The sequence below is a fragment of the Octopus sinensis genome, linkage group LG7 (genome assembly GCF_006345805.1).
Source record: "Octopus sinensis linkage group LG7, ASM634580v1, whole genome shotgun sequence".
NCBI lineage: Eukaryota > Metazoa > Mollusca > Cephalopoda > Octopoda > Octopodidae > Octopus > Octopus sinensis.
Genome location: NC_043003.1, coordinates 64,069,597 through 64,089,596, shown reverse-complemented (window position 1 = coordinate 64,089,596; position 20,000 = coordinate 64,069,597). Strand labels below are relative to the sequence as shown.

At 39.1% G+C, this 20,000-nt stretch overlaps 1 protein-coding gene across 1 annotated transcript in view; it reads right to left on the bottom strand.

Annotated features, from left to right (window-relative positions):
* The window catches only part of LOC115213933 (four-jointed box protein 1), a 131,518-nt gene extending 111,982 nt beyond the window's left edge, over window positions 1–19,536 (bottom strand). The window contains exon 1 of the mRNA XM_029782932.2: window positions 19,461–19,536. The gene's annotated coding sequence lies outside the window, so the exon portion shown is untranslated. The remainder of the gene's footprint in view (window positions 1–19,460) is intronic.
* Between the last annotated feature and the right edge of the window lie 464 nt (window positions 19,537–20,000).

Here is a 20,000-nt window from a genome sequence, read left to right as displayed (position 1 = left end):
TCCACCATGATGGGAATGGTGGGGACACACACTGGATAACACAGTCATAGTGAAAGGAAGAAATGGTCACAAATGGAATGCACCTGATCAGGGCTAAACAACTCTAACAGACGATAGTTATGCTGAAAACATCAAATTGCAAGAAACAAGAGTCTCTTGATTTGAGTTCAAATACTGCTGAGGTCAACTTTGCTTTCACCTTTTCAAATTTGATAAAAGAAAAAAAAAAAGAAAGAAAAAAGAAAGAAAATATCAAAAAGGTACAGGTGTGGCTATGCAGAAAGAAGTTTGCTTCCCAATCACAGGGTTCCAGGTTCAGTTCCACTGTGTGGCTCTTTGGGCAAGTGTCTTCACTTATAGCCCTGGGCTGATCAAAGCCTTGTGAGTGGATTTGGTGGATGGAAACTGAAAGAAACCCATTGTTTATGTGTATACATCTATGTGTGTGTGTGTCTTTGCATTTGTCAAGCCACCACGACTTAACCAATTTTGGTTTGTTTACATCTCCATAACTTAATGTTTTGGCAAAAAGAGACTCCTAGAATAAGTACAAGGCTGAAAAAAAAAGTCCTGGGGTTAGTGCCCCAGCATGACCACAGTTTAATGACTGAAATACGTAAAAGACAGAGAATCCAGTGTGGTAAGTGGAACTGTGAAAGGGTCTTACTATTTGTTGGGGTTTTGGGAATTTTTTTAACCTCCATTGTGTTTCTTGAATTTCCATTGTTGGTGTTATTGTTTTTGTTATTGTTGTTGTTGCTGCTGCTGTTGTTGGCTGTTGTTATTGTTGTTGTGAAAGGGTCAGGTTGAATGCCTTGTGGTATTCATTTTGGTTCTTTGAGATCTGATAGCAATACTTGCAGCAACCAACCCCAGCACCACTACCAGCAGCACAGCAGCAGCAGCACCACCACCACCACCACTAGCAGCGCCATCACCACCACCTCCTCCTCCACCACCACCACCACCATTTAATGTCCATTTTCCATGCTGGCATGGGTAAGATGGTCTGACTGAAACTATTAAGCTGGAGAGCAGCACCAGGTTCCACTCTTGAATTGGCATGGTTTCTACGGCTGAATGCCCTACCTAACACCACCAACCACTTCAAGAGTGTAATGGGTGCTTTTTATGTGCCACCAGCACAAGTGCCATTTACATGACACCGGCAATGGCCAGGAGTAATTTCACTTGATGAGTCTTCTCAAGCACAGCATATCGCGAACAGTCTCGTCATTGCCTCTGTGAGGCTCAACATTTGAAGATCATGCTTAACTACCTCATCCCATGTCTTCCTGGGTCTACCTCTTCCACAGATGTTCCCTCTACAGTTATGGATCAGCTCTTTTTATACAGCTGGTGCCAAACTGTACTGGCCCAAGCCAGTGGCTTTTTCTGTGAATAAACAACAGTGATGTGGAAAAAGAAGATTTGCATGAAAGTGAAACTCTCATTCTTCCTCCAAAGAGTGGATGTGTGGTAAGTAGCTTGCTTACCAACCACATGGTTCCGGGTTCAGTCCCACTTTGTGGCACTTCGGGCAAGTGTCTTCTACTATAGCCTTGGGCCGACTAAGCCCTTGTGAGTGGATTTAGTAGACGGAAACTGAAAGAAGCCCGTCGTATATATGTATATATATGTATATATGTATGTGTGTCTGTGTTTGTCTCCCCCAACATCACTTGACAACCGATGCTGGTGTGTTTGTGTCCCTGTAACTTGGCGGTTAGGTGATGGAATAGGTACTAGGTTTACAAAGAATAAGTCCTGGGGTCGATTTGCTCGACTAAAGGCGGTGCTCCAGCATGGCCACAGTCAGATGACTGAAACAAGTAAGAGAGTAAAAGAGTAAAGAGTAAGTCTGTACACAAACATATATGGTCAACGTAATGTATTGAGGTCTTAGAATTGATGGAATCATTAGTAGTGTAGCTAGAGTGTGTGCCTCACAGGCCACCCTCGGGTGATTACTGCTTGGGTTTGCGGCCATCCTCAGGTGATTACAGCTCATTTAGACTAATACAGTAGACTCAAAAAAGCTGCCTTCATAAAAGCATTGTCCAAGCTGGACTGCCCCATACCCCACCTCTCCTAGCAACATGACTGTTAATGGTTGCACAGCTGACAAGTCCCCTTTGTCATCTTCGTTAAAGCTCTGCTCTAATTAAGATTGACCTGGAGATTAATATCAACAACATCATGATATGAAGGGGCAGTGTCTAAATGAAGCATGTAATTAATTTAATCAGTAAAACAACAGGTGATATTGATAATTATAACTGACACTCTTTTGGTAATGACAAAAAGGGTTCCTCACATATTCATGGTGATATCAGACAGTGAGAATGAGTGTTCAACACTGCACTGGTGGACAGATATTCTTTTTTTTTTTTCATGAATTAACAAGGCACTGATACATTATTTACATTCGACGGATATTTGTCCTCATCTTGTTTTTTGTTAAAACAACATTTTGGCTGATATACCCTCCAGCCTTCCTCAGGTGTCTTGGGGAAATTTTGAACCTGGGCTCTCATTCCTAAGGTATTTTTCGATGTTATTATTATTAATCGTTGGTGTTCAGGCCACTGCTTGGAATCGAACTCGGAATCTTGGGGTTAGTAGCCTGCACTCTTAACCACTGCGCCATATGCCCATGGGCATAACAACAAACAAGATGAAGACAAATATCCGTCAAATGTAAATAATGTACATAATTCCTCATCTCTTAAATATAGAACTGTAAGGCAACTGGTAGTTTCATGTGAAGAGATCTTCACAACTATATATGTGTGTGTGTGGGTTTGTGTGTATTTATAAGTACATTTATGTACAGAAACAGTATGAGATTTAATCAAAGCTGCATAAATGAATAAATAAATGGACTGACAAAGGTAAACGTTTTTCGTTTTTATGTATCATTTCTCTATAGAGAGAGAGAAAAGACTGAATAATTTGACTGGAATTTTTGTCTCCTAATTGTACCTTTCCTCAGGAACCATATGCATCGCTTTTATCTCCCCAGAGAAATACACAACTAATGGGTTTATAAGTACACCAAATATGGTAGCATCAGTAAATCAGGAATTCCAATTTGCATTATATGAGTTCTTACGCTGGTAGCTAAAATATATATATATATATATATATAAATTTATCACTGTTGTAATGTATGCATTTATGCAACCACAGTTAAATCTTGTATTGTTTCAGTACAGAGATGTAAGTATCACAACTAGTTGCCTAGTGCACAATTTATACTTAAATAGATGGATGGATGGATGGATGGATGAATGGATGCATGCATGCATGCATACATACATACATACATACATACATACATATGTATATTGGTTGGCATCCTTTTTGTCTCGGGAGACAATGGAGTTGCGCATAAAATAGTCTAGTCTGGCTTTTACATTTCATATCCTAATATATTTCCTGCTGTGGCTGTGTAGTCCTATCCTGGACAAAAATTGTGAAGCATGACTGTCACCACTACTACATGAATCCGAAGATTGCAGAATTCAATGCATGAAAGTACTAGTTCAATCAGAATGAACATTTAACATTCTACTATTTCATTTTATTTTATTCAATTATAATATATTATCTTATAATATATCATTATAAGATTGTAAATAAAACGTGAAAATCAGACAAGGTTGGAATTCCTTTTATTAATATATTCTTCTATACACAATCACACACACCCCATATATATATCTAATATATATATATATATATATATATATATATATATATATATACATATATATATATACATATATATACTTATATATCTATTATATAAAATCCATCTGTCTGTCTGTGTGTGTCTTCTTGGATCTCGGACATCCTCCATCCGATTGCGCTCAAATTTGATATGTAAATACTGACGGTATCAGGGCGTGTATCAGTCTTGAAAAAATTACAAAAATCGATTCCAGGTGAGAATGTGATTGATGAAGCCGTTTTTGTCCTGCTTTTCTTCCGTCAACCTGTACATAACTGCACCTTCCATTTTTTGTTGTTTTTGTACTGCTTTAAAGGCATGTTTCTTTCCTGCCAAGCTTACAGTTTAAACCATGTTTGTGTTCTCCCAGTCAACAGCCTTATCATTACTGATATTTTAAACTCTTCGGTTGCATATTTGTGTGAATAAAATCATTTTTCTTTGGAATAGAAAAAATGTCTATCTTTATTACTTCTTTTGTTGGTGTCTCAAATTTAGGTTAGATATTTGTTTCTCAAAGGGGAGGCCTATGGGACGGTCGGACAAGTTGTTTTGAGAAATTTGGTTTAAATATTTGACCACTCTGCACCGTCCATTGGACTGGGGTGGGGGGGCGTTTTGCTCGTCTCTCTCTCTCTCTATATATATATATATGTATATAGCAATAAGAAAATGGAGGGGATCAATAGGTGGTTCATCAACTTTTAGGCATTATATTATGTTAACTTATTTATTTATTTACTAAACTGATAATTACAATAATATACATACATATAACATATTATGCTTTACATATAAGATATAAAATATATTAATATATAAGGATACCAGTAATTATTATAAAATAACAAACATGTATATATATATATATATATATATGGGCGGGTGTGCTGAAAGTGTAACTGCTAGAGTAAGAATAGCTTGGGCAAAGTTCAGAGAGCTCTTACCTCTGCTGGTGACAAAAGGCCTCTCGCACAGAGTGAAAGGCAGACTGTATGATGCGTGTGTACGAACAGCCATGCTACATGGCAGTGAAACATGGGCCGTGACTGCTGAGGATATGCGTAAGCTCGCTAGAAATGAAGCCAGTATGCTCCGATGGATGTGTAATGCCGGTACTCACACTCGGCAGAGTGTAAGTACCTTGAGAGAAAAGCTGGACCTAAGAAGCATCAGTTGTGGTGTGCAAGAGAGACGTTTGCGCTGGTATGGTCATGTGGCGAGAATGGATGAAGATAGTTGTGTGAAAAAGTGCCACACCCTAGCGGTTGAGGGAACCTGTGGAAGAGGCAGACCCAGGAAACCTGGGACGAGGTGGTGAAGCACGACCTTCGAACTTTAGGTCTCACTGAGGAAATGACTAGAGACCGAGACCTCTGGAAGTGTGCTGTGCGCGAGAAGACCCGGCAGGACAAGTGAGTCCATAACCCGTGGCCTTCTACATGGGATGGAGCCAGCCTACGTATGCATACCTTCCCTTCTTGGGACACAAAACTCTACTTGTGAAGACGTGATGAGGCAAGTGAGAATCAGAATCGAAATCGATCAATGGAAATTGCGGATGTGCTACCAGTGCCGGTGGCATGTCAAAACTCTGCTTGTGAAGACCCGTTGAGGCAAGTGACGATCAGAATCGAAATCGATCAATGGAAATCGATCAATGGAAATTGCAGATGTGTTACCAGTGCCGGTGGCATGTAAGAGAACTTCCGTTTCGCGACCGTTGCCAGCACCGCCCCGTTTCGTGTCCGTTGCCAGCCTCGCCTGGCCCTCGTGCCGGTGGCACATAAAAAGCACCATCCGTTCGTGGCCGTTTGCCAGCTCTGTCTGGCACCAGTGCGGGTGGCACGTAAAAAGCACCCACTACACTCACGGAGTGGTTGGCGTTAGGAAGGGCATCCAGCCGTAGAAACACTGCCAGATTTGACTGGGCCTGATGAAGCCTTCTGGCTTCACAGACCCCAGTAGAACCGTCCAATCCATGCTAGCATGGAAAACGGACGCTAAACGATGATGATGATGATGATGATATATATATATATATATATATATATACTATATCTATTTTTCTATCTAGTCATGTATGTATATATACACATATACACACACATATATATATAGATGAGTGTATTTTTACCTTGTTTGCATATGTGTGTGTCTGTGTCTATTCAACTTCGACAATAGAGAGCAGTCACCATATTCCATTCCATAATGGCTACCTCTGAAGAGAAGATTGCATTATTTATACCATTTATTCTTTTAAATAGTATCAGTGGAATTTTCGAAACATGTGTCGAAAGTAAAAATATTTTATTTACATCTGCGTTAAACTCCATTTATTTATTCATATATATATATATCTGTGTGTATATATATATATATTATATATATATATATATATATGAACATCAATGGAATTTGTATCTTTGTGGTACCAGTGCCGGTGGCACACAAGAAATCCATCCGAACGTGGCCGTAGTCAGTACCGCATCGACTGGCCATCGTGCTGTGGGCACATAACAAACACCATCCGATCGTGGCCGTTCGCCAGCCTCATCTAGCACCTGTGTCGGTGGCACATAAAAACACCATCCGAAGACCCAGCAAGACTAGTCAGGCCATAACCCGTGGCCCCTACCTGGGACGTAGTCAGTCCACCTGTGCATACCTTCCTCCTTGTGATACTTGTGAAGGCCTGTTGAGGCAAGTGAAAATCAAAATCAAATCAAAACAAATCAAAATAGATGAACATCAATGGAATTTGTATCTTTGTGGTACCAGTGCCGGTGGCACACAAGAAAACCATCCGAACGTGACCGTAGCCAGTACCGCACCGACACGACTGGCCTCCGTGCTGTGGGCACGTAACAAACACCACCATCCGATCGTGCTGTTCGCCAGCCTCATCTGGCACCTGGGTCGGTGGCACATAAAAACACCATCCGAAGACCCGGCAAGACTAGTCAGGCCATAACCTGTGGCCCCTACCTGGGACGTAGTCAGTCCACCTGTGCATACCTTCCTTCTTGTGACACTTGTGAAGACCTGTTGAGGCAAGTGAAAATCAAAATCAAATCAAATCAAAACAAAACAAATCAAAATAGATGAACATTAATGGAATTTGTATCTTTGTGGTACCAGTTTCGGTGGCACACAAGAAAACCATCTGAACGTGGCCGTAGCCAGTACCGCATCGACTGGCCTCCGTGCTGTGGGCACGTAACAAACACCATCCGATTGTGGCCGTTCGCCAGCCTCATCTGGCACCTATGTCAGTGGCACATAAAAACACCATCCGAAGACCCGGCAAGACTAGTCAGGCCATAACCCGTGGCCCCTACCTGGGACGTAGTCAGTCCACCTGTGCTTACCTTCCTTCTTGTGACACTTGTGAAGACCTGTTGAGGCAAGTGAAAATCAAAACAAATCAAAATAGATGAACATCAATGGAATTTGTATCTTTGTGGTACCAGTGCCAGTGGCACGTGGCACACAAGAAAATCATCCGAACGTGGCCGTAGCCAGTACCGCATCGACTGGCCTCCGTGCTGTGGGCACGTAACAAACACCATCCGATCGTGGCCGTTTGCCAGCCTCATCTGGCACCTGTGTCAGTGGCACATAAAAACACCATCCGAGCGTGGCCGTCTGCCAGCCTCGTCTGGCACCTGTGTCGGTGGCACATAAAAAACACCATCCGAGCGTGGCCGTTTGCCAGCCTCGTCTGGCACCTGTGTCGGTGGCACATAAAATCACCCACTACACTCTCGGAGTGGTTGGCGTTAGGAAGGGCATCCAGCTGTAGAAACACTGCCAGATCTGACTGGACTGGTGCAGCTTTCGGGCTCCCCAGACCCCAGTTGAACTGTCCAACCCATGCTAGCATGGAAAGCGGACGTTAAATGATGATGATGATGATGATGATGATATATATATATATATGTATATATACATATATATATACACACATATACATATATATACATATATATATGTATGTATATATATATATATATCGTCGTTTAACGTCCGTTTTTCATGCTGGCATGGGTTGGATGGTTTGACTGGGGTCTGGCAAGCCAAAGGCCTCATTACGCTCCAATCTGATCTGGCAATGTTTCTACAGCTGGATGCTGTTCCTAATGCCAACTACTCTGAGAGTGTATTGGAAACTTTTTATGTGCCACCGGCATGGAAGCCGATTGGGCAGCACTGGCATCAGCCACGTTCAGATGGTGCTTTTTACGTGCTACTGGCACAGGAGCCAGTTGGGACGGGGGGGGGGGTCTGGCATGATGGGGGGAAGAGCTGGCATATGTGTGTGTATATATATATATATGAGTGTATGTGTGTATAAATATATTGATTTTTATTTTGATGTCGGGGTTGATGTACTTGACTCAGTAGGTCTCCTCAAGAACAGCGAGTCACTCTACGATCCAAGGTTATCACAGGAAGCTGTCCTGCGAGCCATGAACTCACTTCATTTGTTGGGTCTTCACAATCACAGCATATCTCAGAGGTCTCGGTCTTTCGTCATTGCCTCTGTGAAGCCCAACATTTGAAGGTCATGCTTGACCACCTCATCCCATGTCTTCCACAAAAACTGCACAAAACTGAATTTCACGTGAGGGCTGCAATCAGAAAACCACTACTTTCAAAAACAAATGTAGAACCGCTAAGTTTTGGGGATGTAAACACACCAGCATCAGTTGTCAAGCGATGTTGGGGGACAAACACAGACACACATACATACTTATGTATGTGTATATATATATACATATATATATATATATATATATATATATTATATATATATATATAATATATATATATATATATATATATACATATATACGACGGGCTTCTTTCAGTTTCTGTCTACCAAATTCACTCACAAGGCTTTGGTCAGCCCAAGGCTATAGTAGAAGACACTTGCCCAAGGTGCCATGCAGTGGGACTGAACCCGGAACCATGTGGTTCGTAAGCAAGCTACTTATCACACGGCCACTGCTACGCCTATACGTACACGGCTACGTATCCACAATTGTCCTTATACGATAAGTATATTTTTTCTCTAGCATTGATACGACTCTTAATCTGTCTCTTTCTCTCTCTCTCTCCTCCCTTATTCCCCTTCCTTTCTTTCCCTCTCCATCCGTCTTCCCCCCCTTCTACGTTTCTCTTTCTCTCTCACCTCCAGCCCCCTCGATCTGTCTCTTTCTTCTCCTCCCTCGTCCACCTTCTCTCTCTTTTCATCTGTCCCTTTCTCCTGTCTTTTGTTCTCATGTGACCGCTAGCCGCTGTTGAGCGCTCTTTTCGTTTCAGCAGTCGCAGAAGCAACACGTATTTGTTCATCTCCCCGCGGCCATTAGGCACAACTTCACAAGCCAGCCCCATACTCAACTCGTCCTGTCGAAAGACCCTTGTCCTACGTCCTGGTTTTGTTTTGTTGTTTATTTTTTATTTTTACCGTTATTGTTTTTACGTTTTTGTATTCTTATTGGTGTCACGTATTCTGTATTTTTGTTCGTGTACTTCGTTCGTTTTCCGTCCTCGTGTTGTATACATTCGAAGCTTTCTTCCAGGGGATCTAATGCGCTTGGCTTAGATTTCCCTTGGCGGGCTGGCCATATCGGAGCAATCTCAAGATTAATCAGCCGAAATTGCTAAGATGATCTGGTTCTTGACTGATGACTGAGGGCTTCGAATGTCCCGTCCTGTGGTTCTTGTGTCGTCTCTGTGGTGTTTCATGTTCTTGTCCATGTCTGTAATTATTTTTACTGTTTACCTACATATATATACATATACATATAAGTCTCTGTGTGCATGCATATACGTATATATATATGTGTGTGTGTGTAGGTGCATGTCTTTGCCTCACCACCACAAGTTGACAACTAGTGTTGGTTTGTTTACATCCCCATAATTAAGTGGTTTGTTAAAAGAGACAGGCAGAATAAATCCCAGACATTAAAAAAAAAACGTTACTACCATCAATATGTTTGACTAAATCCCTCAAGGTGGTACTCCAGCATGGCCACAACACAAAGATTGAAACAAGTAAACAACAAAATCTAGTGGAAGTGTGTGTGTATGCATGCATGTGTGCGTGTTGTGTGATAGTGTGTGTGTGTATGTGTGTGTGTAAGTGTGCCTATCTTAGATCTCTGTTTATTCACTGAGGTATACAAATATCAGTAAAATCGAAAAATCAAAGCGTTACAAATGAAGTCCCTTAATGTAGATCATTCTGTGTGATTTACAGAGTGAGAGACGCTTCCTTAAGCAACTGTAACTTGATACTTGACAAATATCAGAAAAGCAGTCAACCAGCAACTAGTTCAAATGACACCTGTAACTGATGATGGTATCCTTCACTGAGTGCCGCCACCACCACCACCACCACCACCACCATCATCATGAATTTTAATACTCTTTTACTTGTTTCAGTCATTTGACTGTGGCCATGCTGGAGCACCACCTTAAGTCGACCAAATCGACCGCAGGAGTTATTCTTTGTAAGCCTAGTACTTATTCTATCGGTCCCTTTTGCCGGACCACTAAATTACAGGTATGTAAACACGCCAGCATCGGTTGACAAGCGATGTTGGGGGACAAACACAGACACAGAAACACACACATATATATATATATATATACATATATGCGACGGGCTTCTTTCAGTTTCTGTCTACCAAATCCACTCACAAGGCTTTGGTCGACCCAAGGCTATAGTAGAAGACACTTGCCCAAGGTGCCATGCAGTGGGACTGAACCCAAAAACATGTGGCTGGTAAGCAAGCTACCTACCACACAGCCACTCCTGCGCCTTATGTCAATTTTTATCTCCTTACATAGACTGGATGAAATTTATTGAGCAGATTTTTTACAGCTGGATGCCCTCCCTGTTGCAAACCCTTATCTGCTTCCAGACAAGGTAATATTTCCCCCCAATGGCCAGATGTGATTATTGTAGAATTTTGTATATGAATCATAACCATTTACAACTATAACACAATATCAAAGCAACAAAACACAGACATACATATGCACCCACACATATATATTCATACATACATACATACATACATACATACATACATACATACATACATACATACATACATACATATATACATAAATAAATAAATAAATAAATACATACATACATCTAGGAATACTGGTGAAATATTCCCATCAAAACTTCTGTCAAATGTAAGCATAACAGGTGGGCTATTGTTCTTTGGGACAGAGGGGCAAAGGTATGTACCATCATAGAGGTTAGCTGCTTTGCAGATATAAATATCTCTGTGAAAATAAAAGAAAAAGAGGATATCTATGGCCAACTGCTTCAGAACCTCCAACTTCTATATCCAGTCTATAAATTCATATTCATACCAATAATAATTGGAGCACTGTTTTGTTAGTAAATGCTTAAAGGAAAATCTAGATAAACTGGGATTTTCAGAAAGAGAAATCGACCGGCTCACTCATACATTACAAGTGCAATCTGTGAATGAAACAGTAAAAATATGCAAAACTTTTCTCAAGGTTCAAATGTGAATTTGTCTGTGTTGGGTGGGACATGATGGAGCCTTGTATCTTTGTTGAAAACTGGCTCCCTCCTCAGTGGAAGATTTATAATAATTAAAAAATAGGAGAGACATACATACATACATACACACACTATGAAGATGAAATCAATATACAAGGGAGTGCTGAAAAGTTCCTGGCTTTGGATAAAAGAAAATACAGGAGGACCAGTTAATTGTGACTTCATTCAATATATTCCTCTCTCAGATTCACACTTATTGCAGTGGTCCTTCAGTTTTACTAAGCCCTGTAAAAAAACTCAGAATGCTGAGCCTCCAACTAGGCCTTTCATGATAACTTTAAAACCAGGGACTTTACAGCACCCCATCATATCATCAAATCGAAGTACTTTTGGTGTTCAAATACAGGTTTGACCACTCAACAAATCTCTATAAAACCATGGATGTTACCCACTAATTAAATATTTTTTGGTTCTTTCACAACCTTTACCTGACTAAGATCTTCCAAATTGCAATGTTATTTATTTTAAAATACTAAATATTGTTTTATCTTTTATCTTTTATTTTTTTTACTCGTTTCAGTCATTAGACTGTGACCATGCTGGGGCACCACGTTGAAGAATTTTAGTCGAACAAATCGACCCCAATACTTATTCTGTTGGCCCCTTATGCTGAACTTTTAATGTACAGTGACATAAACACACCAATTGTCAAGTAGTGGTGGGACACACACACATATACAACAGGTTTCTTTCAGTTTCCCTCTACCAAATCCACTCACAAGGCTTTGGTCAACCTCAGGTTCTAGTAGAAAACACTCCATCAAGGTGCCATGCTGTGGGACTGAACTTAGAAACTATGTGATTGAGAAGGAACCTTCTTACCACACAGCCACGTCTGCACTCTTTTGTGTCCCCAAAAATAAGGAACATCACTTTTTTTGTGGAACATTGAGTCTTGAATTTCTTTATTGCTGGCAATTCTGGATATTTCCACTCTATTCTTTACCTTTTGGATTCTGGCTCAAAGTGATGAACCCAGGAATCATCTGTGACTATTCTCTCCCAAAAAAAACTTTGCTTTTATTCTTGTAGCAGTTGAGTAAGTTTTGACAGAAATCCACATGATTGCGCTTATGGACTTTGGTAAACTCTCTTGGCACCCATCTCACGCAAAGCAAAGTTTCTTGTGGATGATTTTGTATGTAGAACCATGACTAGTTTGCAGAGGACACGCCACTTCATTGACAGTCACTCGTTGGTTCACCAGAACCATCTCTTCAGCCTGTTGAATCTTCATGTCAGTGATGGTGGTTGGTGGGCATCCTACACCCTCTTCAAGCTTCATGCTTATCTGGCCAATTTTAAACCTCTTCATCCACTCATACATTCATCTACATGGTAGAGAGCTATTCCTGTATTGTACTGATAGCCTACAATGAATTTCAACCCCTGATACACCTTCAGACTAGAGAAATCAGATCACTGATCTTTGTGCCTTTTTGGCACACACCGCCAGTAGAGCAACTATGTTTGTTTTGTAACACTAGAAAGAAAACTAGAGCAATCAAGGTCATACTTCAGTTATGTTGCCACAAGAGTACCACCTTTTATTTTGCCACAAGAGTACCACTTTTTATGTTGCCACAAGAGTACCACCTTTTATGTTGCCACAAGAGTACCACTTTTTATGTTACCACAAGAGTACCACTTTTTAATGTTGCCACAAGAGTACCACCTTTTATGTTTACACAAGATTACCACTTTTTATGTTACCACAAGAGTACTACCTTTTATGTTGCCACAAGAGTACCACCTTTTATGTTGCCACAAGAGTACCACCTTCTATGTTGCCACAAGAGTACCACCTTTTAGCACATGAGCACTGAAAGCAGTAAAGCCAACCAAAAGTAAGCTTTGGCGAAATTGCAGATAATTTTTGACTTCCCTTAGTATATCTTATATATCCTTTACTCAGATATTTAACAAGTGTGATTAGCTTTAGATAAGATATTTTCCTGCAAATACATTGGTCAAAGTTCTATAAATATCCAAGTTTCAATGTGGGCAAAATAAATAAACAACTTGTAATTATACAGAGTGCAAACAATACGAATAGTACAGATGACAGAAGCATCCAATGAAATGTAAGTTCTATGAAGTATATAAACACGATGTTTGGGGCAAATGAAACCACAAGCGAGTAATGTAATGAAATTGTTTTTCTCTAACATAAGATGACAGTATCTGCTCTAATTAGTGTAATAATGAATTGATTTAATTGGTTTTTATTTGTACAAAACTAATGTTTAAACAAAGATGGGAGAATACGATATTAGATGTTTGATGATACATCTAAATATACTTATTCATCTATAATGTGTAATCATGGTTAAGATGATTGCTTTCAGACCACATGGTTCTTGGTTCGTCCCACTGTACAATAAGTTGATGCTTATGTTGTGTCTCTCATGAAAAGGTCAGGTTGAACAAGGCCTATGTTAGTGGTTCTCAACGGGGTCAATATGGCCCTTGAGGGTCCACATTAGACTTTTGGGGTCCTTACAACAAAACAGTAAATTGGGAATCCATAATGATATTTTAAGGGCTGCTGAAAAAAATTTGCTCTCGACATCTGTATTGGTGTATGGTTCTCAACCGGGGTCAATATGGCCCTTGAGGGTCCACATTAGATTTTTGGGGTCCTTACAACAAAACAGTAAATTGGGAATCCATAATGATATTTAAAGGGCTGCTGAAAAAAATTTGCTTTCGACATCTGTATTGATGTGTATTGTAGGAAACAGATAACTTTCTCTGACATTTTACATAGTCCAACCTACACAAATTAAAGCATGAAAACAATAATAACACTCTATGAAACTAGTTTTTAAACATCGAATGGCTACGGGGGTCCACAAGAATAAAATAGCAATCAGGGTCGGGGGCATAGATAAAAAATGGTTGAGAACTCCTGGTCTATGTGAATGAATTTGAAATAAAGAAACTATGTGAATGGCCATTACATATATACATATAATTACAAATTTGTTATTAAGTCAAATATACTTGAGGCATATTTGAACCTGTAAATAGTTATATATATATATATATATACATATATAACTATATTAAATAGAATTAAGGATAAAATTTTTTTAAATATAAAAAATAGTAGGTACATTCATATATATATATTATATATATATATACATATATATAGAACGTTAAAAGCATATCTGAACATGATCGTTGCCAGGGCCACAGATTGGCTCCCATGCCGGTGACACATGACAAGCACAATTTGAGCGTATATTTATATATATTTGTATATATTTATATATATATATATATGCATGTATGTTTGTGTGTCTGTGTTTGTCTCCCTCAACATTGCTTGACAACTGATGCTGGTGTGTTTACGTCACTGTAAGTTAGTGGTTCGGCAAAAGAGACCAATAGAATAAGTACTAGGCTTACAATTAATGAGGCCTGGCGTCGATTTCCTCGACTAAAAGTAGTGCTCCAGCATGACTGCAGTCAAATGACTGAAACAAGTATAAGAAAAAAAAGAGAATAACAATATTTATATATCTTTCTGTCATCATCATCATCATCATTTAACATCATTCTTTAGTACATAAATGCATACAGAGCCATGTTCTTATAATTTTTTATATATTTTATTTGTTTCAGTCATTGGACTGTGGTCATGCTGGAGCACTGGCTTGATGGGTTGAATCAAACATATCCATCCCAATGTTCAATTTTGAAGTCTGGTCCTTGTATGCTCAGTCTCGTTTGCTGAACAGCTAAGTTATGGGGACACAAACAAACCAACACCAGTTGTCGAGTGAATGTGGCAGTGGAAGTACAAAAGAGACACACACACACATAATGGGTTTCCACACAGTTTCCATCTACCAAATTCACTCACGAAGCATTGGTCAGCCTGGGGCTATAGTTGAAGACATCTGTCCATGGTGCCATGCAGTAGGACTGAACCTAAATCAAGGTGATTGCAAAGCGAGCTTTGTAACCGCACGGCCGTGCCTGTGTCTGTAATTATATTATTATTTTGTAATATAATAATAAATCAATTTAAAACTTTTGTGCAAAATGCATGGAAGCACATAAAAGTATGGACTCACAGACAGAGATGCCATACAAACAAATAAATAAAATCACAGATCAATTATTTCATGTCTCCAGTAAAACAAAAACTGATTGAAAAATGTGTTTTCCAATACTTCAGTGTTGTCTGCTTATCTCATTGAACAATACAGAACAGAATCACAAACACACACACACACACATGTGCTCATATATCTCTTCCTCTCCACTTTTCTTCAGTTGTGTGCAAGGAGTGTTGTATTTTACAAATGCATCTATCTGTCTGTCTATTTATATCTATATCATTATTCAACATCTGTGTTCCATATACTCACGTGTGTGTGTGTGTATATATATATATAAATCATTATCGCTATCATCATTGTTTAACAATGGTGATGATGATGATGATGATGATGATGATGATGATGATGATATAGGCAAGGAGTGGCTGTGTGGTAAGAAGCTTGCTTCCCAACAACATGGTCCTGGGTTCATTCCCACTATGTGGCACCTTGGGCAACTGTCTTCTACTATAACTTGGGCTGACCAAAGCCTTGTGAGTGGATTTGGTAGATGGAAACTGAAAGAAGCCTATCGTATATACTCTTTTTACTCTTTTACTTGTTTCAGTCATTTGACTGCTGCCATGCTGGAGTCCTGCCTTTAGTTGAGCAAATCAACCCCAGGACTTATTCTTTGTAACCCTAGTACTTATTCTTCTGGCCTCTTTTGCCAAACTGTTAAGATACGGGTATATATATATGTATGTATGTATGTATGTATCTATGTGTCTGTGTTTGTCTCCCCCACCATCACTTGACAACCGATGTTGGTGTGTTTATGTCGTCATAAATTAGCAGTTCGGCAACAGAGTCTGATAGAATAAGTATTATGCTTACTAAGAATAGATCCTGGTGTTGATTTGTTCAACTAAAAGGTGGTGCTCCAGTATGGCCACAGTCAAATGACTGAAATAAATAATGGTAAATAAAAGAAAATACACACATACACACACACAAGTATATGGAACACAGATGTTAAATGATGATATATATATATATATATATATATATACACATATATATATACCAAGGACGTACTGCCTGGGTAAGCAAGGTAGGCAGTGCCTACCCTGAATAAAATAGATTGATATTAACATTTTCCTTTTATGGCAAAATATGCACCTAATTCAATAAAATTATGAAGGTTACTCTGATTACTCTGCTTAAATACAAAATATTTTATGTTTTTGTAGATTAGCTAGGCATAATTCGTCCCTGCTTTTCAATTCCAATATTTAAGCTATGCATAGTAATGTTGTAGTACACATGCTGCGTACATTCCTACAACAACGTTTTCTTTATACGTTATAAAGGCAGAAGTAAATCTGCCTTCAACTCAGCCGCATGCCTGTATTTTGTTTATCACACACATAGGCATGCACTAGTGAGAACGAGTGCTCAACACTGCATTGGTGGATAAATAATCTTTATTTGTAGATTAACAAAGCAACCAGAGGTTTAATATGGAAAAGATTTCCACAGTTGTTCAAGTAAATGACATGGAATTGTTGGTATGCTTCTCCATTTTGATATAAACAGGATCTGACATGAACTCAGAGCTATATTGAGCTCCAGTGTTAGCTCTGGTATGATTTCTATGGTTTGATGGCCTTCCTAATGCCAACCACTTTACAGTATGTACTGTATGCTTTTCTTGTGACTCCAGCACTTGTGAAGTTGCCAGATGAAGTAAAGAGTGAAAAGGGGAAAAAAACCCCTAGATAAAAGAGTGTATTTGAGAGGGGGTGAGGTGCTTTATGTCAGGTGTTGAAGGTTAAAGGATGATAGAGGGACAAGAACATGGCTACCTTGCATTATGTGAAGGTAAAGGTAAAGTTACCTTTTTGGGTTATATTGACTCATAAGGGTCAAATTCCTGGTTTCATGGTGCATAAATTACCCACCTGGACACGACGCCCATCTGTCACAGAATTGCTCATTTTTGCCAGCTGAGGAGCAATGTGAAATGAAGTGTGCTCAAAAACACATGTTGCCCAGTCCAGGAATTGAAACCACAATCTTACAATCATGAGTCCAACACCCTAACCACTAAGCCACGTGCTCCACATTATGTGAGGGAGGGTGTTTACAACTAGAAGAAGAATAAGAACGGTAGTGACAGAGTGCTAGTGTGTATTCTCAAGGGACAAGGTGAGTATAAGGTTTCAGGAGGGAAGGAAAGGGTGGGTAAATCTGTAAGAGTGTGGGTGGAAAGAGACAGAAGGTTAGAGATTGGGCAAGAGGTGGATATAATGAGTGATAGAAAAGGGTGAAGGTGTGGTTGATGGTAACTATCAGTATGGAGTGGGGAGATGAGAGAAGTAAAAGTGGCTCAGGAAGGAGGAGGCCACAAGCAGAGGAGGAGGTAGTCTAAATATGCCTGCACCTTTCATTGCCTTGGTATGTTGTGATAGACTTTAAAGATGCACCACTCCAGACAATAGTCTTAAGAAAGATTGGTGCTGGAGGTAGCGGAGATTTATTCTTTCTACTAGCAATATAAACAAGAGTGTATTTTGCACCAAAAAAAAAAAAGGGCCAATATGAGTGTTTCTTATTTCTTTATTGCCCACAAGGGGCTAAACATAGAGGGGACAAACAAGGATTAGACAAAGGGATTAAGTCGATTATATCGACCCCAGTGCGTAATTGGTACTTAATTTATCTACCCCGAAAGGATGAAAAGCTTAGTCAACCTCAGCAGAGATTGAACTCAGAACATAATGACAGACGAAATACCGCCAAGCATTTCGCCCGGCGTGCTAACATTTCTTTATTGCCTTCAAGGGGTTAAACATAGAGGGGACAAATAAGGACAGACAAAGGGATTAAGTCGATTACATTGACCCCAGTGCATAACTGGTACTTAATTAATTGACCCCAAAAGGATGAAAGGCAAAGTCGACCTCGGCGGAATTTGAACTCAGAACATAAAGACAGACAAAATACCACTAAGAATTTCACCCAGCGTGCTAACATTTCTGCCAGCTTGCCACCTTTAGTGTTTCTCTCATAGTAATATGAGTGTTTCTCTCGTAGCAACTATCACAGTATAGTTTGTTCTAATAGAACAACCACGTTTAAGTGGATATGAATATTATCTTTGAGTATTAATACTGCCTCTGTTGGTAATATATAGATTGATATACTATCCCAGGAAACATAACATTCTTCTTACTAGTTTTATACTTTAATGACTGCAGTAAGACCGAAATGTATAAAGTAGTCATGACTAGAAAAAAAGAAATATTTAGTTTAGCTAGCATATCACATTCAGCTTGAAAATGATAGGTTTACATCTCATAGGATTCTCTCAGCTCATGTATTACATATAAACTAATATCAATGTTTTGTGATAAAATTATAAAGTCTGGCAGAATTGCCAAAACCTGTTTTGTTTCAATCTACTTAAAAATTAATTTATCTTTCACTGAAGCACTGGCATGTTGGAATGCTAGAACCATAACAAGGAAAATCTTCCCTTTAAAGTGACTTTAGTCTTCTAATGCAGTTATTTCATTATTTAAGCCTAAGGAAGAAATGTTGTCTTCATTGTAAAACATCGACTGTACACTAGTGGTTAATGTTCAACAAACAAACATGATTTTAAAGGTTCCTAATGAAAATTTCTCTTGGAATGGATAATACAATCCATTGTTTTGTCTTCATCATACAATTTTTGTTTTTTTGTGTTTTTGTGGATTTTTGTGTGTTCTTTTTTTACATTCTTGTTTCATGAGGTCAATGTACTAAGGTTAAATTGATTCGTCTTATTGAAACAGGAAAAAACAAACAAAACCACAACCGAAAATGTGGTCAGGTAAAAGAAAATTAAACAAACAGACAAAAAGACGCACACAAAATAAATTAATGGATTTTTTCCTCTCTTTTTACACTAGATAATCATTGATTTAGTTTCATTAGTGATGTTTAATCATGCAAAATTTATATAGTCATATATTATTCTTAGCCATGGATAACTTTGTCTTACCTATTTGGTGATCTCATATCCCATTGTGTTTCGTACAGGTTTTGAAAACCTTGCCAGCCAAAAATTTCCTGTGAAAGATAAAAAGAAATAAATAAACCATCATGAAATGAATAAAATATGAACAACAATAAAATGTCCCTTTTTTCATATAAATATACATATTAGTAAAAGGGGCTGTTTTTTAAATGTAGTTTTTTATGTTGCAATAAAAATTTGTTTCACATTCATTTCTGCCCATATAAATACAAAGACCTTTGGCAATATACTGTGCTTGAAAAGAAGATCCATCAAATCAAATGAAATCATAGTCATAGCAGATATTGGTTTCATGCAAACTGGCACCTGTGCCGGTGGCACGTAAAAGTACCCATGCCGTGGCATGTAAAAGCATCTATTACATTCTCGGAGTGGTTGGCATTAGGAAGGGTATCCAACTATAGAAAACCATGCCAAATCAGACTGGAGTCTGGTGCAGTCTTCCAGCTTACCAGCCCTGGTCAAGCCGTCCAACCCATGCCAGCATGGACAATGGACATTAAA